Source organism: Salvelinus alpinus, chromosome 3 (assembly GCF_045679555.1).
Source record: "Salvelinus alpinus chromosome 3, SLU_Salpinus.1, whole genome shotgun sequence".
Taxonomy (NCBI): Eukaryota; Metazoa; Chordata; class Actinopteri; order Salmoniformes; family Salmonidae; genus Salvelinus; species Salvelinus alpinus.
Window position 1 is genome coordinate 33548325 of NC_092088.1, and position 20170 is coordinate 33568494.

The following is a 20170-nucleotide window of genomic DNA, read 5'->3' on the forward strand; positions in this document are numbered from 1 at the left end:
TTAACCCCTTCCCTCTCCCATTAACGTCAGTATTATACACACCTGGCATGGTACATCAGGTGAGCAGGAGCACTAATTAAGGTTATACGACATACAGTTAGTATGATAACAAAGGGAAAGGGTAGCTTAGGGTCCATACAAATAGTACAGTTTACCACCATGTTCACTCGCCTGACAAAATACAGGTGGGAAAAAAACTTAATTAGGAAGAGAATGTGTTTTTACTTTCATCTTGTCTTAGATCAGCAAAGGTGTAGGGAAGAAATAAGCAGATTAAGTCTAAATAAGCTATTAATAAACAACTGAAACTGACTATGAAAACATTATAATTTAATAAGTATTCAAGTACAGGAAAGAACATGACAGGTATGTGTGTTGTAAAAATGTTTTAAAAAATAAAACAATTGAAAGAGGTGTGTGTGTAAAAAGAAAATGAATGTGTAGCCTGTAATCTGTAAGAGAACAAGAGCATGTATTTTTGGCACAACTGCAGACTGATACAGGGACTACTCATAAAGCCTAGACGTAGTAGGGGAACTTCAGACATGGCCATAAAGAGAGAGAGGGCAGGGCACTGGAGATCTGAGGTACAGAGAGGAGTGGAGAAGAGTTGTGTGTGTGTGTCTCTGTCTCTGAAAAAAAATAAAATAATATGTAGCCATAACACAGCTAAACAAACAAATGGCCCCTGGACGTCATGGACCAGTCGATGGAACATAACTTCACAAAAAGTTTCAACACCCTGGTTTAAGTGGTTTTAAATTAAATAAATATATTGACCTTTAGTCTCGTAAGAGACCAAGAGCATCTGTGAAAACTCCGTATGATTTTCAATTCAGAAATGTATGTACCACTAATAATGAATGCTATCCTAAGACTTTATAAACAAATTACTTTATGAATTGACTGAATTTAAATGGAACTGTGTGAAAAGAAAGGTACAATGAGGGAGGTCAAAACAACAAACAGACAACTCCTCTTCCTGTCCTTCCTGTGAGCTGCTCGGCTAAATTGACTCCATCTCTGGAAGGAAAGAGAAAAACAACACATACAAGCTTAACATAATAGAACATAAAAGGTGATATTTATTTCAACTAAATAATGCTTATATAGTGTAGTTAGAGGCATAGAGGCATGAATATTGGAACAGTGCGGTAAAGTTGGTATTACTTGCTGTTTACTCATGGAATTTGTATTTCAGAGATAAAGATGAATATGACAGGCAAATATTTAGACAAACTTGTTTTGGGATATTATCTAACCTAGAAACAACAGCTATACATTTGCCTCATATTAATACTTTGATCTGAAATACCAATTAGCCTACATGAGTATACTGTAAAAATGACCTACTTTACTTCACTGTCGCAACACTTATGACACTACCTGTGATGTGGAGAAGACAAAAAACGTACCATTGAACTCAGCTTTGAAAAGCAGCTGATACATTTTAACCTTTACTGCTGCTTTTCTTTGCTGAGGCAGCATCTTCAGTGTTGGCACCAGGCTCATGGCAAAGAGGGTCTCTTCATCCTCCTTCCTGTGAGCATCAGGTTGGCCTGCATCCTTCTCGACGGCTTGGAGGAGCCTCTGCTGAAATGAGTTGAGTGGCTCTGGTACCACCGATGACACCTGATGTGACGTTGTTCCTCTTCGTTTCTCTCTCTGTTTCTCTCCACGGCCACATCCTGTTCAACGAGGTCCTCAGTGGTCACTTCCGTGAGGTTCATAATAATCTCAGGTGGTCCTAGATCCAGAGGTGCTTCCTCCATTTCATGATCTTCCATGGCTGCACCGGTGGTGGTCATACTTGTGGGTTACTGCATTACTGCATTGTCGGAACTAGAAGCACAAGCATTTCGCTACACTCGCATTAACATCTGCTAACCATCTGTATGTGACAAATAACATTTGATTCGATTTGATGTAGATGTTGTAGAGGGTCTCGCTGCACCGGTGGAGGCGATGGTCGCACTTGTAGATGACGTTGAGGGTCTTGATGCACCGGTGGCGACACTTGTGGATGACGTAGTAGAGGGTCTGGCTGTAAAATTGCCACTCGTTGCCATAGGCACAATAAATGGATCCAGAAAAGAAAGTGGCAGAAGCGCCAAGGCTGCTGGCCTGAAGCTGCTGACCCAGACCTCTTATTCTCTTTTTCTGCCCTTCTCTCTCTCTGATACCTGTCCCTGAGTCCTCTCCACTTCCTCCTAAAATCTTCTTCTACATAGACATGAACATGATAAGCCAAACCATTACCTAGCATAACTATAGTTATTAGATAGCTATCATGAACATGTCACCTACTGTACACTCAGACACACACGGTTATCTGACCAAATTATCAGGGGTACAGTAGTATCTACCATTTCTATTATTATTTATCTGACATTCACACTCTTTCAAACATAATTATTTGGTAAAGTTATCAGGCGTAGTAACTAGAATAATTTATATGACTATTTTTCACACACCTCATTGACTAGGTTAGCAAGCTAGCTAACGTCAACTAGCCACATCTAGCACAAGCTCACTACTAAACTGACCTGCAAATCCTACTATCGTGAACACTTGTCTCCAAGCAGTATGTTTTGTATGTTTTTAAAATAATATAGGCCTAAATGCTCAAGCGCACACACATTCGTTCTGAAAGATCTGCAGATCCTTTGAGCTGGTGGAAGAACAAGGCCTCTGTCTACCCACGGCTTACTAAAGTCATGACGGGGAGACTCTGCATAGTGGCCACATCCGTTCCCACCGAGAGGGTCTTCTCGAAAACGGGACAAATAATTACTGGGAGAAGAAACCGCTCCTCGAAAGAAGAAATCAAAAGAAGAAATCGGCCCCTCGTGAGGCAGCTTGCATTTCTGAATGCAAATCTCTCATAAAAGCAAAATATGGTCAGCATTGCTGTGTGCTGCTGGTTATAACATGGCAATAAAGAGAGAGAAAAGAGGGACCAGTTTAATGTTTTAAGTGGATGCTGCAGTTTTGCACATTGTTATTTATTTTATATGGTGAAATATTATATTTTGTTGTTCAGATTGTATTTGTTTTGAATTGTTACATTTATATGCAGTTACAGTTATACTCTAAATGCACATGTGTAATAGCATCCTTCTTTTTTACATTTATTGCAATTTGTGGGATGCTGCAGTTTTGCAAATTGTTATTTATTTTTCTTTGATATGGTGCAATATTTTATTATGCTTTTCAGATTGTATTCATTTTGAATGGTTAGATTTATATGCACTTTGTTTATATACATCAAAAAGTTATACTTTAAATGCAAATGTTTAACATTCTTTTTCATAACAAACCAATGCATTTTTAAATACATTGTGGCTAAGGTAGAATATGATTTCATTTAATAATTTAATTAGAATTGTTTTAACACCAAACATAGTAAAACTATCGCAAACTGTTTGACTTGGAAAAAATACTAAACATATATTTTTTAAAGAGCCGTTTGGGAGCCAAAAGAGATGTCTCTTTTTGGTGAGCTGAGCCGAATGAGCCGGCTCACTGAAAAGAGCCGGAATGCCCATCACTAGTGGAGTGTGAACTGCAGCTACATTAGAAAAACGAATGTGTGCGTAAAAAACACATGTGCAGAACGTGATCCGGATCCTTAGCTTTAAGAAAGGTTTCCAGAGGGGTGTGCAGGGTGTGGTTAAACTCTGTATCCGTAGCCACGGCCATAACTAAAATGAACAAGAAGTCCATTCACAGCTGAGACCGAGACTACGCAAGTAAATTAATACTGCTACACAGGAAATAAAGTGCATTCCTGGATTCTTGAGCGATGTCTGGGAGCACATATGAACCCACAGTAGTCTGTAGGTGATTGGGGAAGAAGAGGATGCTGCTCCTGGACATTCTACCTGCCGCTCTCTTTCTGTAACCTGCCTACATACCTAGCTACCTGCCAACAGCGCTCAGCAAATTACCCAACTCTCGAGCTTGTAAAAATTTGTGAATTAATAAATACAAGCTGTCAGGTTCGCCAGTCAGAGAGTCCGTTTGTGTGGCGGATTCTTTCCTGATTCCGTAACACCAGGACTATGAATAGTTAAGGAGTGTGTACGTGTGTGTGTGCATGCATATGTTTGTGTTCTGCCCAGTTTTACTGCTGTGTTGGGAGAGTAGATCCTTTCAGGGTCAGAAAGGAGGGCCAGAGAGGTGTGGACCACAACACTATGGAACGCCGTTTGGGTCTTAAAGCACGTGGTCAAAACACAATCTTTTTAATGCTATGTGTGTAAAGTAAGCAGGTGCATGCGCTAAATTAACGAGTGCATGTGCTAAATTAATGCGTGCACGCATTAAATTGTCCTGCACATGTCAAATTAATGCCTAAAGCTGCTAAATATACACATGCTAACTTAACACATTCTTTAATATGCTAATATTACCAGCCAATTTCCCGAGCTCTTCCTTTCATTAAATCGGTGTACAGTCAGTTTGATGCAACACCACAATTGAAGATGGCGAGAAGGAACTTCTTTATCTGCTGCAAACAGACCCTAAATGACTGCACTCGGCTTCTGTTCTCCAATAATCCTGAACTTGATGCACTTCAGGCCAGATTAACAAGGTTGATTCTTTTTAAATACTATTACTTAATCATAAAGTTTATCTGCTAGCTAACACAGGACGGATCTGTGTATGGCTATGCAGTTATGTTGGAGGCTCAGACACTGAGACAGCAGTGCAAGTAATTTAGGCCCATGTGTCGCTAATATTGTAAGTCTGATTAGGTCAAGGGAGTATTTTATATTTAGCTAGTATATGTAGAATATATATATATTTTGTTTTAATAAATGCTGGTATTTAAATGGCTGGATTGCTAAATGAGTTTGATAACGTTCCTTAGCCGGCCATAGCCACACACCCCGGCCATAGCCACAGTGAACGGCGCCGTCTTGTAATATTTTTACAGCCCTGCTAGCTACATGAAGGTCACTTATTATCGAGGAACTGACGTCAAACATGTTTTCGTATTTTTAGGAAAACAACAACTGAAGGTCTAAAACTTCAGGCAGGCTGGATAGCTATAATTTCAATGCTACCTAGCCTTAGCCGCGCTAGCTCGCGATTAGCATGAAAACATTTACAAAGCTCACTTGACCTAGGACAACCCTGTAAAAACTTTGCTAATATCTACAACATATCAGCTTTCCAACAGCACAGATATTACTTTTGAATACCCTTTGAAATATGAATATTTCATCTACGCCTATGATGTAGAATGTAACAACTTCAGACATAAACCAGGAACGTTAACATTAGTACTATGGCACTGTTTGAACAGGAATCGCAGTCCCATCCATGGTCTCTATTTACACAAAACTGTCGTCTTGCAGAATGGAAACCATGCAGAGGAGCCTTGAGTGGGCTAGGGGGAGGCTGATAAATGTTGGGTTTACTGTAGATTTATTTTTTCACTCTTTGTTCTCCTGCTGCCCATTGTATTCGTTCTTGGTCAACATTTCTATTTAAGTCATGGCTTTAAAGTCCGATATTATAGAAACATTACTTGGCCACAATTTGTGAGTTACTATAATTTAAAAGTGTTTTTGGAATGAGGGGGGTGGGCTGTGTGTAAAGGGTTGCGTCAATCGAATCTGGTATCAGGATAAAATGTGATTCAGAGTCACCGAATATACTTTAAGTATTTTTATTTAACATAAGCGATAAATGGTAAATGCAATTTTCGTATATATGGGTTCACTGTATCACCACGCAGGGTAAAGCAGAGAACTGACTAAAATAGTACAGACATCTTCTTTTATACTAAGACAGAGTTAGTTCCCGCTTCTGAGCTGGCCTGTCACAGTAGAGGCTGAGCGTGGTTTAAACTTGCTAGCCTATCGGTGGTGCCCAGGCTGGTCCCAGCCTCAAAGCGCACAGGATCCAGATATCCGGAAGTGTTTGTTGTGAAGATTGAGCTGAGTTGTCGGTTGTTACATTGCTCAGTTCCTGTTTTCTTGTTATTCAGTAATTTTCCATCTTGTCTCAACCTTGTGGTTAGCACAGTCGACACCCTAGATTAGCAACATCTTTTCTGCAGTCACGCTATGTTTTGTGATTAACATGTCCTATTTCTATAAGGCATATATTTTTGTTAAAAAGAGAACAAAACCATCCTTCACTGTGTCACAATGCATTAAGTAGCATAAACACAGTGTATTATTGTTACAGCCAGTTCCGGTTACCGGGCTCCTCAGACTTGGAGAGGGGCTAGAGGTGCACCTTGTTATATGCCATCACTCAATAGCAACTGAGGTTTCTGATGTACTGTGATGGCAGATATTCTACATGTGTCCCGATTGACAGTCAAACGTTGTCTAAGGTCAGTTGTGCTTGGAAGTAATGCTATAAACTACAGACTTTAGATGCATGGTTTCCAGTTTATTACCAATCAAACAATTTAGAATGACTACAATCCAGACAGGACTTTAAAATGACTATGATGATATGCATTACCTCATCCCTGTCCATTGTTGCTTTTTTCCAGACACTTCAATCTGTCACATGCACCGTTATATTCTGACATGTCAGACTTGGCTCTGGATGAAAAGATTAAGGACTTGGTGGCTGGGAACGACAAACTTGGTCCAGAGGCTGTTCGATCACAATTAAGGGCTCCGGGTGCAGAGACACAGAGTGAAGTACAGCATGCTTCGTGTTAACCCGAGGGTGGCTGCCCTCAGAGCCATGTCGCAGAGGCTGCATAGAAGGTCATACCGTGTTGCTGGACGAAACTCGTTATGAGAACTTGATGGAAACCACAAACTGATAAGGTAGATGTATCTTTGTGATAGACATAATTGTCTATATCACTGGTGAGAAGTTGTACATTGTAACATCTCAAACTGTTCATCAACAACTTGTTCATCAACAACTAACAGTTCAGTAAGCAATGGCCCTTGATACCATATGTCCCTCATGTGGATAATAATTGTTTTGTGTTTCTGCTACTTCTGTGATTGATAGAATATCTGCATCATGAAATTAACAAACATTGGAGCAAAGTATTTGTGCCTAAATGTGAACAACAGGAGAGTCTGTCCCCTTGACTCATCAAGATCAATTGGAAAAATAACCACGTTTAAGTAGATGTTGTAATCAGACATCTTCCGCTGCAGGAACAGTCTAGAACAAACCGTTGTTGTAGCCTTTAGAGGGCTAACGGAAGTACTTATAGTTGTGATCCGCCGTAGATTTTTCATTAACATTGTTCCACATTTTGGATGTTAATTTAATATTTGGTCTGCTGCTTTGCTGTATACTGGAGGAACTTGATGCAGCATCTAAGTGGTAAAGTAGGATGGTGATGTTTGTATATTTAATGTGTCTTCAGCTTTTGTATCAGCCAGTGCTGTATTTTCTGATTTAGGTGGAGGATAGTCATACATGGTGGCGTTGATGGGTACAGCCGTCTCGTTGTTTCTCCGTGCTTCCAGCAACAATCGCAGCAGTACTGTAATGGACTGCTTCATGAATGCTGTCTCCAGATATGGCGTTCCCTCCAGAGTTAAGACGGACCATGGAGGACAAGAAAACAACACTGTCTGCTTGTTGAATGTTATACATATTGAAAATATTATTAAAAAAATAGTGCTACATGCATCCTTAAAATGTCTTCTTGACCTACACATTGATTACATTCTATAGGGAGATTACATTCTATAGTGAGTGATGCATGCGGCTACATTTTTTTAATGTAAATCATTTTCAGAACGCAATCACCTCATGTTTGACAGCTTTATTGCTTTCTCCATGTTTTTGAAATGTATAAGCCTTTATATGACCTTTTACAGACTACTTCTATAAACGAGGCTACACTTGTGGCAGCACCTATTCCTGTGCCCCCCCCCCCATTTTCTGCACCACTTCTTGTGGCCCCCCTGCACCTATACCACTCCCTGAGGCTTATCGTCCACAATGAGTAAGTCATCCCTGTAAATAGTTCAATGTCTTGTTATTACAGATGAATTGTGGGAAGTATCTGAGCTTTGTTATTCTGAGTGTCTCTTTTTTAGTGTTGACCTCCAAACACTGCTGAAGTTAATGTGATGCCAACCAAATGAACGTGATGAGGGACAACGTTTATTATTGTACAATGAGAGGCTTTAAGAGAGCCCGCTTTAATCCGGAGGTAAAATTAGACATGGTTTTTAGGGATGCTGACGGAAAAGAGACAGCTGATAAGGGTGGTCCCTCGAGAATTTCTCCGGCTGCTAATGTGACATCCATTCCTCTGCAATATTTGAGGGACCTGATTGGTAAAAATGCCTTTAATGCAACTCTCAAGGTGAGTTACACTTTTACACCAACAAAGACACATTTATTTATGGCAATATATGAGTTGAGTAAGACATTTGATTTTTGTATGTTATGTAATGTGTTCTTTATTTACTGTTCGTCTTCTGTGTGACAGCAATCTATGATGGCGTATACAAGCAGGTGGGCCGCATGATTGCTGTCTGGTACATGGGGGTGTTGAGCCACACATTTTTTCAGAGAGGCTATTTAGAAACGTGTGTGGCCTACAACCTCCTGTACCAGAACTGAAAGAAATTGCAGAATGACTTCAGAGAGAAGTTGGAGAAAGTACGTTTATACTGTGATGGATGTTATGCTACTGTTAATTTGCACTAAGTTTGAAAAAAATATTAGGGTTGTAGTTGTTCATGAATACTTTCCCACATGGATTTGGTTTCTTTTTGTTGGCAGTCAATCTTTTTTAAGGGTAGTGATAATCAGTTTATTGTTTTGCTAATTCGTTCAATAAACAGTGTTTTGGGACAATCTAAGATCCAGTTAGCACAAACTGTTGATGAGGCATAGGAAGCGGTCATGTTGGGTTCAGTACGATACATTCGTACATTGGAGAGGGATGCCCTGGTGGAGTCAGCCACAACATTCTACTTAGAAAGCAGGATACGGGATGCTCTTGAGCAGTGCGTCTCCATATATCTAAGGAATCTCAAGTTTAGTTCAATTCTTCAGGGTAAATTCATTGACTTTTTAAAACTTTATAGATCCAAAGAGGGTCTGGAGTGTCTAGGTCTCCTGCCTTACATTAATAGACACGCAAGCCTCTTCAGAGAGGTTTTCATCTATGCTGAGAAGCCTCTTTTAGCCAAAGACATAGCTTCTCTCTTTAATGCAGAGCGTTCCACACCTGGTACCAATCAAAGAGCAATAGAGAGAAGAGTCATATGTTTCTGGAGGGACTGGCTGCTGGAGGTGGAAGGTTAGATGCAAAACCATGATCATTGAAGTAACACACCCCACATCAGTAAAATATATCACCTAATCACTCTCAACTGTGGGACAGCATTTTATAGCCTTATTCTTCCATGGACCCCCTAAGAACATAATAGATCAATTAAATCCCAAACTACTTTCACTTAGAGTATTGTGTTCTCCGATAAGTGTTACTTATGGACTTTAATGTCCCCCCCTTCCCTTCTTTTTTCAGGGGGGAATACATACCTTTAACCATGGAGAAGGTTTACATTTTCACTTCGGGATTGCCAGTGGAGCCACAGCTACAGTTCACTCTGCTACTGCACGGCAAGCGGTACCGGAGCGCCAAGTCTAGGTTCAAGAGGCTTTTAAACAGATTCTACCCCCAAGACATAAGACTACTGAACATCTAATCAAATGGCTACCCAGACTATTTGCTGCTACTCTATCTATGCATAGTCACTTTAATATCTCTACCTACATGTATATATTAACTCGACTAATCGGTGCCCCCGATACATTCTCTGTACCGGTATCCCCTGTATATAGCCTCGCTATTGTTATTTTACTGCTGCTATTGAATTATTTATTACTTGTAGTTTTTATTACATTTTTAACTTGTAGTTTTTATTTAATTTTTTAACTGCATTGTTGGTTAAGGGCTTGTAAGTAAGCATTTCACTGTAAGGTCTATACCTGTTGTATTCGGCACATGTGACAAATACAATTTCATTTGATTTAAGGGGAATTATCTCAAATGTTTATTGCATGACTACCTATTAAGTTCGGAATACTGCAGTCAATGTTAATTGGTGATGTGTCCCAAAAGGATTGATATGAAAGTTTCCGACAGGATTGTCCATCAGCAAAAAAGTAGTGTAGTGAAAGTTTTCAAAAACATTACAACTAACCAGAATCAATTGGACACAGTAATACATAATGCAGCTTTAATATATGTATGATTTCTTAGTGAGGGTAAACTGAGCATTATGCAAAGTAGTTAAGTCATGTATGTCAAGGGACTATGTTACAATGTTACCGTAAATAAATCTTACAGTAAATATGGACATTTCATTTACATGTGTTATGGCAATAAAAACAGACACTGTAGTTGGTACATAGGTCGTGATGCAGCAAGTTGATGAGGGTAGTGGAGAAGCACTAGTGGGACATTTTGAGTGAAGTGACTGAGGGCAGAAAGAGACATTAGGGTGCCCAGGAACTTGAAGCTGCTGATCATCTCCATGTCAATGTACAGTAGATGGAAGAATGGTCAAGTATCACCATCGACTTTGTTTCGCTTACACTGAGACTGTTGTCCTATTACCATTATGTCAGGTCCCACAGCTCCTTCATGTACTCGTGATCAGGTGTACCATGGTAGTGTCGTCAGCATGTTCAGGTGTTGGGTCCATTCTGGGGATACACATTCTTGTGATAATGTAAAAAATTCTAATTTGTTATTACAGGGTTTACACCCAGAGCCCTGAGTCGGCTAACCAGTTTGTGGGTCAGGATGGTGTTGAAAGCAGAGCTATAAAAGAAAATGCACTCTGATGTATGTATAATTGACATTTGTTGGGACAATAGACAAACTGGAGTTGGTCCAGTGACATTTTTGCTACTATGTGCTACACGATATCTATTTTCCAGTTTTTAAAATCGATATCGACTGCAGTGGAGATGGTAAGAAGCTTCAATATCACGGTGACCTAACATCTAACTTCCTTTCCTGGTACACCCACACAGACACTGCAGTCAAAAATGCCAACCGGCGGCTCTCCATCCTACGGTGTCTGAAGACGTTTTGCCTGACTTCAAACATTAACAAGAGTGTCAGATTGAAGTGTCAAAAAATGTAAACGGAACCATAATAGCAGATACTTTTTTTTGTCATCTTTACTGGCAGTTTTTAAATAATTTCGAATTGTAGTCACTTTCAATTGATTCATTGACTCCAAGAACCATAGATTGTTTGTAGTTCATAACGTTGCTTGACTGTAAATTGGGATACATGTTTTAATAACATTGGATATTTGATTGGGCTTAATGTTGCATACGTTGTTGTGTTGTGCATGCCAACCAGGTGAGAATCACCAGAATTAATTCATGAATCAGGTCTTCTCTGCTGCTTTATCAGCCTCCCCCTTGCCCACTCCAAGCTCCTCTTCATGGTTCCCTTCTGCAAGACACAATTATGTGAAAATAAAGCGGAAGGAATGGGAACCCTATTCCTTTGAAGCAGTACTATATAGCACTGGGTATATGCCCTAAGTTATTTTACCCTAATAAACTTCGATGGAATATAAATATTTTTAAAAGTGAACGTGCACATTAAAGTCTACTGTTCAAAAGCTGATATGTAGATGTTAGCAAAGGTTTTACAAGGTTGTCACTAGCCAAATTTGCTTTATATGAGCTTTTCAGTGTCTTCGTGCTACTCGCGCGCTAGCATTGAAAGTTGCCTACCTTCAGCTGTTGTTTTGCTTAAATACAAGGTTTTGGGCTAAAAAACGTAACTCAAAATCATGCCCTGCTTCAGTACTAGCCGATAAGTCATATTTAGGTAGCTTGTCTTCCTTAACTCAATGATAAAGCAAAATTAAAGACAACATTCCAAAAATCGAGAACTACCAGGATTTTGAGCATCTCCGTTGTCTAATCTATGTATGCCTGGCCCTGTATTCAAGCAACAATCTTGCTAGTATGTAATTTACCTTGATAGTATTAACATAGTCCAATGTGTTTCCATAGCTGTTATAGTTGACATGTTTTTTCAGCAGGGCTTTTAATAAAACACAAGACAACGCCGTTCACTGCGACTAGCAGTGTGACCGGGCAGTTTGAGGCTAACTATATGATATACCGGGGTTCGATGCTACCGACATTAGCTAAATTAGCTAGCAAGTATCTGATTTAGCTTATGCTAAACACTGCTGGTGCTAGATTAATGTTAGCTGAATTTTATAGCCAGGGATGAGAAACAGATCCTTCTACTGTAAACTATCTGATAAACTTGATGATTCAGTAACAACAAATTTCAAAGACAAACCCGTTACCTTTTAAAGGTTCATATTCCGCTTGCAATGCAGTGGAAAAGGAAGTTCCTTCAAACTGTGAAATCTGGTTGAACGGAGGAGCTAGGGAAATTAGCATATTAAAGAACGCGTTATTAACGTGTGTAGGTGTATATTTAGCAGCTGTAGGCGTTCATTTGACTGCAGGACCGCAGTTTATTTAGCACATGTTGGACCACCTGCAAGCACATTTGCAAGCGCTTATTTGACACGTGTAGGCGTTAATTTAGCGCGTGAAGACGTTAATTTAACACGTGCACGCGTTAATTTAGCTCATGCACTCGTTAATTTAGCTCCTGCACTTGTTTACTTTATACAAGTAGCATTAAAATGGTTGCGTTTTGCCACATGCTTTAGGACCCATATGGAGTTCCATACAACTGACATCTGTTTGTTGTGTTGCCAGATTTGTTGATAATTTTTTTGGGGGATGGGGTTGCCAGGTTGGGTTTTGATAGTGGTATGTATGAGGCTACGGGTGAATATAAGGCTGGGTAGTTACTGTACCATCTGGATTGTGCCAGTTATCCTGTTTTACTTCCATACCAGTGGGATTGGGGAAGAAAGAGGTTTGTACAGTACAGTATGCACCCTCTTCATTTAGACAGTGTGCTAACAATAGTGTTTTTGATACACAGAAACTTGAAATGTTAGGGCTTTTTAATGCATTTCATGACAAGAAAAGTATCCTTTAATTATTTTAACCTTTTATTTAACTAGGCAAGTCAGTTAAGAACAAATTCTTATTTACAATGACGGCCTAGGAACAATGGGTTAACTGCCTTGTTCAGAGGCAGAACGACTGATATTTACCTTGTCAGCTCAGGGATTTGATCTAGCAACCTTTCAGTTACTGGCCCAACGCTAACCACTAGGCTACCTTCCGCCCCATCATAGTTTACAGCTGGGGCTCAACTTTGGTTTTAGAAGTGGGGGGGACATAAATTATTATCCTTTTTTTATCCAGTCGGATAAACACTCAAAACAGCCTACCCGACCGCTCGGAGGAGTCCGCATGGTCCTAAAGCACACCGTCGCATCGTTTTGTATTACATTCCAATGATAAAACTGGGGGTGGGGGGTGTTATCCGACTTCCCAGTGACAGTTGCGCCCCTGGTTTATAGTTTTGCTATATCTACAGTATATAGATTAGGGGTGTGGACGTTTAAACTAAAGAGTTTAGGCCTCCCGGGTGGCGCAGTGGTCTAGAGCACTGCATTGCAGTAGCACTGCATCGCAGTGCTAGCTGCGCCACCAGAGTCTCTGGGTTCGCGCCCAGGCTCTGTCGCAGCCGGCCGCGACCGGGGGGTCCGTGGGGCTACGCACAATTGGCATAGTGTCGTCCGGGTTAGGGAGGGTTTGGCCGGTAGGGATATCCTTGTCTCATCGCGCTCCAGCGACTCCTGTGGCGGACCGGGCGCAGGGCGCGCTAACCGAGGGGGGCGGGTGCACGGTGTTTCCTCCGACACATTGGTGCGGCTGGCTTCCGGGTTGGAGGCGCGCTGTGTTAAGAAGCAGTGCGGCTTGGTTGGGTTGTGCTTCGGAGGACGCATGGCTTTCGACCTTCGTCTCTCCCGAGCCCGTACGGGAGTTGTAGCGATGAGACAATATAGTAATTACTAGCGATTGGATACCACGAAAATTGGGGAGAAAAGGGGATAAAAAAAAAAAAAAAAACTAAAGAGTTTAAACTAAATTGGCATCCTTAACGTAAAAAAATTAATCCATAACTAAAAAAGTATTTTTTACGTAGATGCAGAAAGCAAACAGCATAGTGGGTCAATTTCCACAACAACTAAAAGCGTTGAAGCGCGAGGCTCAACTTCTCTGCTGTTTGCTGCCCTGGCTACCACTCTGAACAGCATGAAGCGAACCCATGCACATGCGTAGATACTGTGTGTGACTGTGAGAGCGAAGTTTTGCATCTCGCTCATGTCAATATCCTAGCCTATTCATTGATGATAGGCCCTGCTTTACTGAAGTTGCGAGACATTGCAAGCAAAGAAATTGCGAGATACAGCATTCCATTGTGAGATACAGCTTTTGATTGCCAATAGATAGGCCTAATGTATGGTTCATACTCTGTCTGACTTTAGGCCGACCTGCCTATACTGTGCCCCCCCTCTCTGTCCCTCACTAGCTCGCAATGAAAGATGTGAGTGTTTGTGTTCTTGGTAGTATGGCAACTAATCTGTCTCCTCCGTTCCAAAAATAGTGAATCTTAGGAGTCGATTCCTAGAGGAACAGTCAAAAGTTTGGCCAATGGTGTAAAGCACTACTTAAGTAGTTTTTTGGGGGGTATCTGTACTTTACTTTACTATTTATATTTTTGACTACTGTACTTTTACTTCACTACATTCCTTAAGAAAATATTGTACATTTTCCTTTATACCCAAAAGCACTCAAAAAGTTACATTTTGAATGCTTAGCAGGACAGGAAAATAGTCCAATTCACGCACTTATCAACCAAACATCCCTGGTCATTCCTACTGCCTCTGATCTGGCGGACTCAATAAATACACATGCTTTTTTTGTAAATTATGTCTGAGAGTTGTCGTGTGCCCTTGGCTTTCCGTAAATTAAAAAAACAAGAAAATGGTGCCACCTGGTTTGCTTAATATAAGGAATTTGAAATTATTTATACTTTTGTTTTTGCTACTTAGGTATATTTTACTTTTAGACTTTTACTCAAGTATAATTGTAATTTTACTTGAGTCATTTTCTATTAACCTGTTTGGGGTGCAGCCCGACACCGGTACACTTATGACAACATCCAGCTCAAGTGCAGGGCGCGAAATTCAAAATCTAGTTTGTTAAAATATTTAACTTTCACACATTAACAAGTCCAATACAGCATATGAAAGGTAGACATCTTGTGAATCAAGCCAACATGTCCGATTTTTAAAATGTTTTACAGGGAAGACAAAATATGTAAATCTATTAGCTAACCACGTCAGCAAAAGAGAGCACTTTTCTAACTCCATCAGTTTTTTACTCCGTCACTAGCTATCACTAATTCGACCAAATAAAGATATATATAGCCACTAACCAAGAAACAACTTCATAAGATGACAGTCTGATAACATATTTATTGTATAGCATATGTTTTTTTTGAAAAATGTGCATATTTATGGTATAAATCATAAATTACATTTCAGCTACAATCAGAAATTGCACCGAAAGCAGCCATAACATTTACAGACACCAACGTCAAATAACGAATTACTCATCATAAAACATATCTGAGAAATACATACTGTGCAGCAATTGAAAGACAGGATTCTTGTGATTCCAGACAATATTTCCGATTTATTAAATGTTTTACAGCGAAAACAAAATGTAGCGCTATATTAGCATAGCCACAATAGCCAGACACACTTGGGCGCCCGCGACCAGTTGACATGCACGACAGATATATGAAATAACATTATAAATTGGGTCTTACTTTTGCTGATCTTTCATCAGAATGTTGATCAGGGTGTCCTTTGTCCAGATGAGTCGTTGTTTGGAGTCAGGATGGCAACTTTCCCTTCTCACTTAGCATTGGCACTGGTCGACTGGCACGGATTTGTCCAACGTAAAAAAAGTCAGAGAACGGAACACGGCAAAACTCCCGAAAAAAATTCAAATAATCTGATTAAACTATATTGAAAAAACATACATTACGATGATATGGTCTCATTTATCAAATAAAAACCCAGCCGGAGATTGTTCCCGTCCAAAACAGCAGCAAAACAGAACGCAATATCACTCCCAAGTCGCGAGCTTCAGACTTCCGGAAGTGGTCGGTCACGTCAAAGAAATAGCTCTTATTCAACCTCTGAACAAGATATTCACTAAATTTCTTCTCTCATACCCTCTTGACACCCAGAGCAAGGCGTACGGAATGTACGTAGGGTCTTACGTATAATGACCATGTATAGGCATAACGTTGAAGCGAGCATAGATTTCTGACATTCTACTTCTTGGTCAGGGAAAGTGCTGCCAAATGACTTCTGTACCACTCAGAGAAAAAATTAGAACGGTTTTAGAAACTAGAGATTGTTTTCTATCCAATATTAATATTAATATGCATATTGTAAGAGCAAAAATTGATTAAGAGGCCGTTTGAAAATTGGCACATATTTTCCAGTTTTTCCAATACCCCCTGCAGCCCCCTGCAGCCATAACGTTAAGGTATCTTTACTTTTACTCAAGTATGACAGTATTGTTATCCACGTCGGCACCAACGATGTTAGGATGAACAGTCAGAGGTCACCAAGTGCAACATAGCTTCAGCGTGTAAATCAGCTAGAAAGATGTGTCGGCATCGAGTAATTGTCTCTGGCCCCGTCCCAGTTAGGGGGAGTGATGAGCTCTACAGCAGAGTCTCACAACTCAATCGCTGGTTGAAAACTGTTTTCTGCCCCTCCCAAAAGATAGAATTTGTAGATAATTGGCCCTCTTTCTGGGACTCACTCACAAACAGGACCAACCTTGGCCTGTTAGGAGGTGTGCTCTCATCTTATCTACGTGAGCAATCTCACTGGAATAAAGACCTCCTCCATTCCTGACATTATTGAAAGAGATTGTGATACCTCACATCTCAAAATAGGGCTACTTAATGTTAGATCCCTCACTTCCAAGGCAGTCATAGTCAATTAACTAATCACTGATCATAATCTTGATGTGATTGGCCTGACTGAAACATGGCCTAATTAAGCCTGATGAATTTACTGTGTTAAATGAGGCCTCACCTCCTGGTTACACTAGTGACCATATCCCCCGCGTATCCCGCAAAGGCGGAGGTGCTGCTAACATTTATGATAGCAAATTTCAATTTACAAAAAAAGTTTTCGTCTTTTGAGCTTCTAGTCATGAAATCTATGCAGCCTACTCAATCACTTTTTATAGCTACGGTTTACAGGCCTCCTGGGCCGTATACAGCGTTCCTCACTGAGTTCCCTGAATTCCTATCGGACCTTGTAGTCATGGCAGATAATATTCAAATATTTGGTGACTTTAATATTCACATGGAAAAGTCCACAGACCCACTCCAAAAGGCTTTCGGAGCCATCATCGACTCAGTGGGTTTTGTCCAACATGTCTCTGGACCTACTCACTGCCACAGTCATACTCTGGACCTAGTTTTGCCCGTGGAATAAATGTTGTGGATCTTAATGTTTTTCCTCATAAACCTGGACTATCGGACCACCATTTTATTACGTTTGCAATCGCAACAAATAATCTGCTCAGACACCAACCAAGGATCATCAAAAGTCGCGCTATAAATTCTCGGACAACCCAAAGATTCCTAGATGCCCTTCCAGACTCCCTCCGCCTACCCAAGGACGTCAGAGTACAAAAATCAGTTAACTTCTTATGGCTGGGGGCAGTATTGAGTAGCTTGGATGAATAAGGTGCCCAGAGTAAACTGCCTGCTACTCAGGCCCAGAAGCTAAGATATGCATATTATTAGTAGATTTTGATAGAAAACACTCTGAAGTTTCTAAAACTGTTTGAATGATGTCTGTGAGTATAACATAACTCATATGGCAGGCAAAAACCTGAGAAAAAATCCAACCAGGAAGTGGGAAATCTGAGGTTTGTAGTTTTTCAACTCATCGCCTATCGAATACACAGTGGGATATGGGTCAAATTGCACTTCCTAAGGCTTCCACTAGAAGTCAACAGTCTTTAGAACCTTGTCTGATGCTTCTACTGTGAAGTGGGGCCGAATGAGAGGGGAATGAGTCAGAGGTCTGCCAGCAGCCACGAGCTGGTCACGGGCATTCACATGAGAGGTAGCTCCCGTTCCATTTATTTTCTGAAGACAAAGGAATTCTCCGGTTGGAACATTATTGAAGATTTATGTTAAAAACATCCTAAAGATTGATTCTATACTTAGTTTGACATGTTTCTACGACCTGTAATATAACATTTTGGACTTTTTGTCCGTACTTTCCGCTGGACTTGCACGCGCGTCGTGAGTTTGGATTTGTTTACCAAACGCGCTAACAAAAGGAGTTATTTGGACATAAATTATGAACTTTATGGAACAAATCAAACATTTATTGTGGAACTGGGATTCCTGGGAGTGCATTCTGATGAAGATCATCAAAGGTAAGTTAAAATTTATAATGCTATTTCTGACTTATGTTGACTCCAACATGGCGGATATTTTTTTGGCTTGATGGGTCTCTGAGCGCCGTACTCAGATTATTGCATGGTTTACTTTTTCCGTAAAGTTTTTTTGAAATCTGACACAGCGGTTGCATTAAGGAGAAGTATATCTTTAAATCTGTGAATAACACTTGTATCTTTTATCAATGTTTTTTATGAGTATTTCTGTGATTTGATGTGGCTCTGTGCAAATTCACGGGATAGTTTGGAGGCAAAGCCAAATGTAAACTGAGGTTTTTGGATATAAATATGAACTTGATCGTACAAAACATACATCTATTGTGTAACATGTTGTCCCCTGGAGTGTCATCTGATGAAGAATATCAAAGGTTAGTGATTCATTTTATCAATATTTCAGCTTTTTGTGACTCCTCTCCTTGGTTGGAAAATCGCTGTATGCTTTCTGTGACTAGTTGCTGACCTAACATAATGATATGTTCTGCTTTCGCCGAAAAGCATTTTTGAAATCGGACACTGTGGTTGGATTAACGAGAATTTTATCGTTACAATGGTGTCCAATACTTGTATGTTTGAGAAAATTGAATTATGAGATTTCTGTTGATTGAATTTGGCGCCCTGAAATTTCATTGGGTGTTGGCGACAGTCCTAGACAGGTTAACGTGATTTCAGCCGATCTCAGCCATAAGAAGTTAACCACCTAACTGAGGAACTCAATTTAACCTTGCGCAATACCCTAGATGCAGTCGCACCCCTAAAAACAAAAAACATTTGTCATAAGAAACTAGATTCCTGGTATACAGAAAATACCGAGCTCTGCAGCAAGCTTCCAGAAAATTGGAATGGAAATGGCGCCACACCAAACTGGAAGTCTCCCGACTAGCTTTGAAAGACAGTACCGTGCAGTATCGAAGAGCCCTCACTGCTGCTCAATCATCCTATTTTTCCAACTTAATTGAGGAAAATAAGAACAATCCAAAATGTCTTTTTGATACTGTCACAAAGTTAACTAAAAAGCAGCATTCCCCAAGAGTGGATGGCTTTCACTTCAGCAGTGATAAATTCATGAACTTCTTTGAGGAAAAGATCATGATCATTAGAAAGCAAATTACGGACTCCTCTTTAAATCTGCGTATTCCTCCAAAGCTCAGTTGTCCTGAGTCTGCACAACTGTGCCAGGACCTAGGATCAAGGGAGACACTCAAGTGTTTTAGTACTACATCTCTTGACACAATGATGAAAATAATCATGGCCTCTAAACCTTCAAGCTGCATACTGGAACCAATTCCAACTAAACTACTGAAAGAGCTGCTTCATGTGCTTGGCCCTCCTATGTTGAACATAATAAATGGCTCTCTATCCAACCAGATGTGTACCAAATTCACTAAAAGTGGCAATAATAAAGCCTCTCTTGAAAAAACCAAACCTTGACCCAGAAAAATATATAAACTATCGGCCTATATCGGAACTCCCATTCCTCTCAAAAATGTTAAATGCTGTTGCGCAGCAAATCACTGCCTTCCTGAAGACAAACAATGTATACGAAACGCTTCAGTCTGGTTTTAGACCCCATCATAGCACTGAGACTGCACTTGTAAAGGTGGTAAATGACCTTTTAATGGCGTCAGACCGAGGCTCCGCATCTGTCCTCGTGCTCCTAGACCTTAGTGCTGCTTTTGATACCATCGATCACCACATTCTTTTGGAGAGA

General features: G+C 40.3%; 1 long non-coding RNA gene and 1 pseudogene across 1 annotated transcript; one reads left to right on the forward strand and one right to left on the reverse strand.

The window, feature by feature from the left end:
• LOC139569800 (arginyl-tRNA--protein transferase 1-like) overlaps positions 1-20170 on the forward strand; it is a 146923-nt pseudogene that overhangs the window by 16105 nt on the left and 110648 nt on the right.
• Positions 11136-12441, reverse strand: LOC139570583 (uncharacterized). The gene is made up of 2 exons (XR_011674114.1): positions 12321-12441; positions 11136-11443 (listed from the first exon to the last, which is right to left on the reverse strand). It is a non-coding gene; the product is annotated as an uncharacterized lncRNA (long non-coding RNA).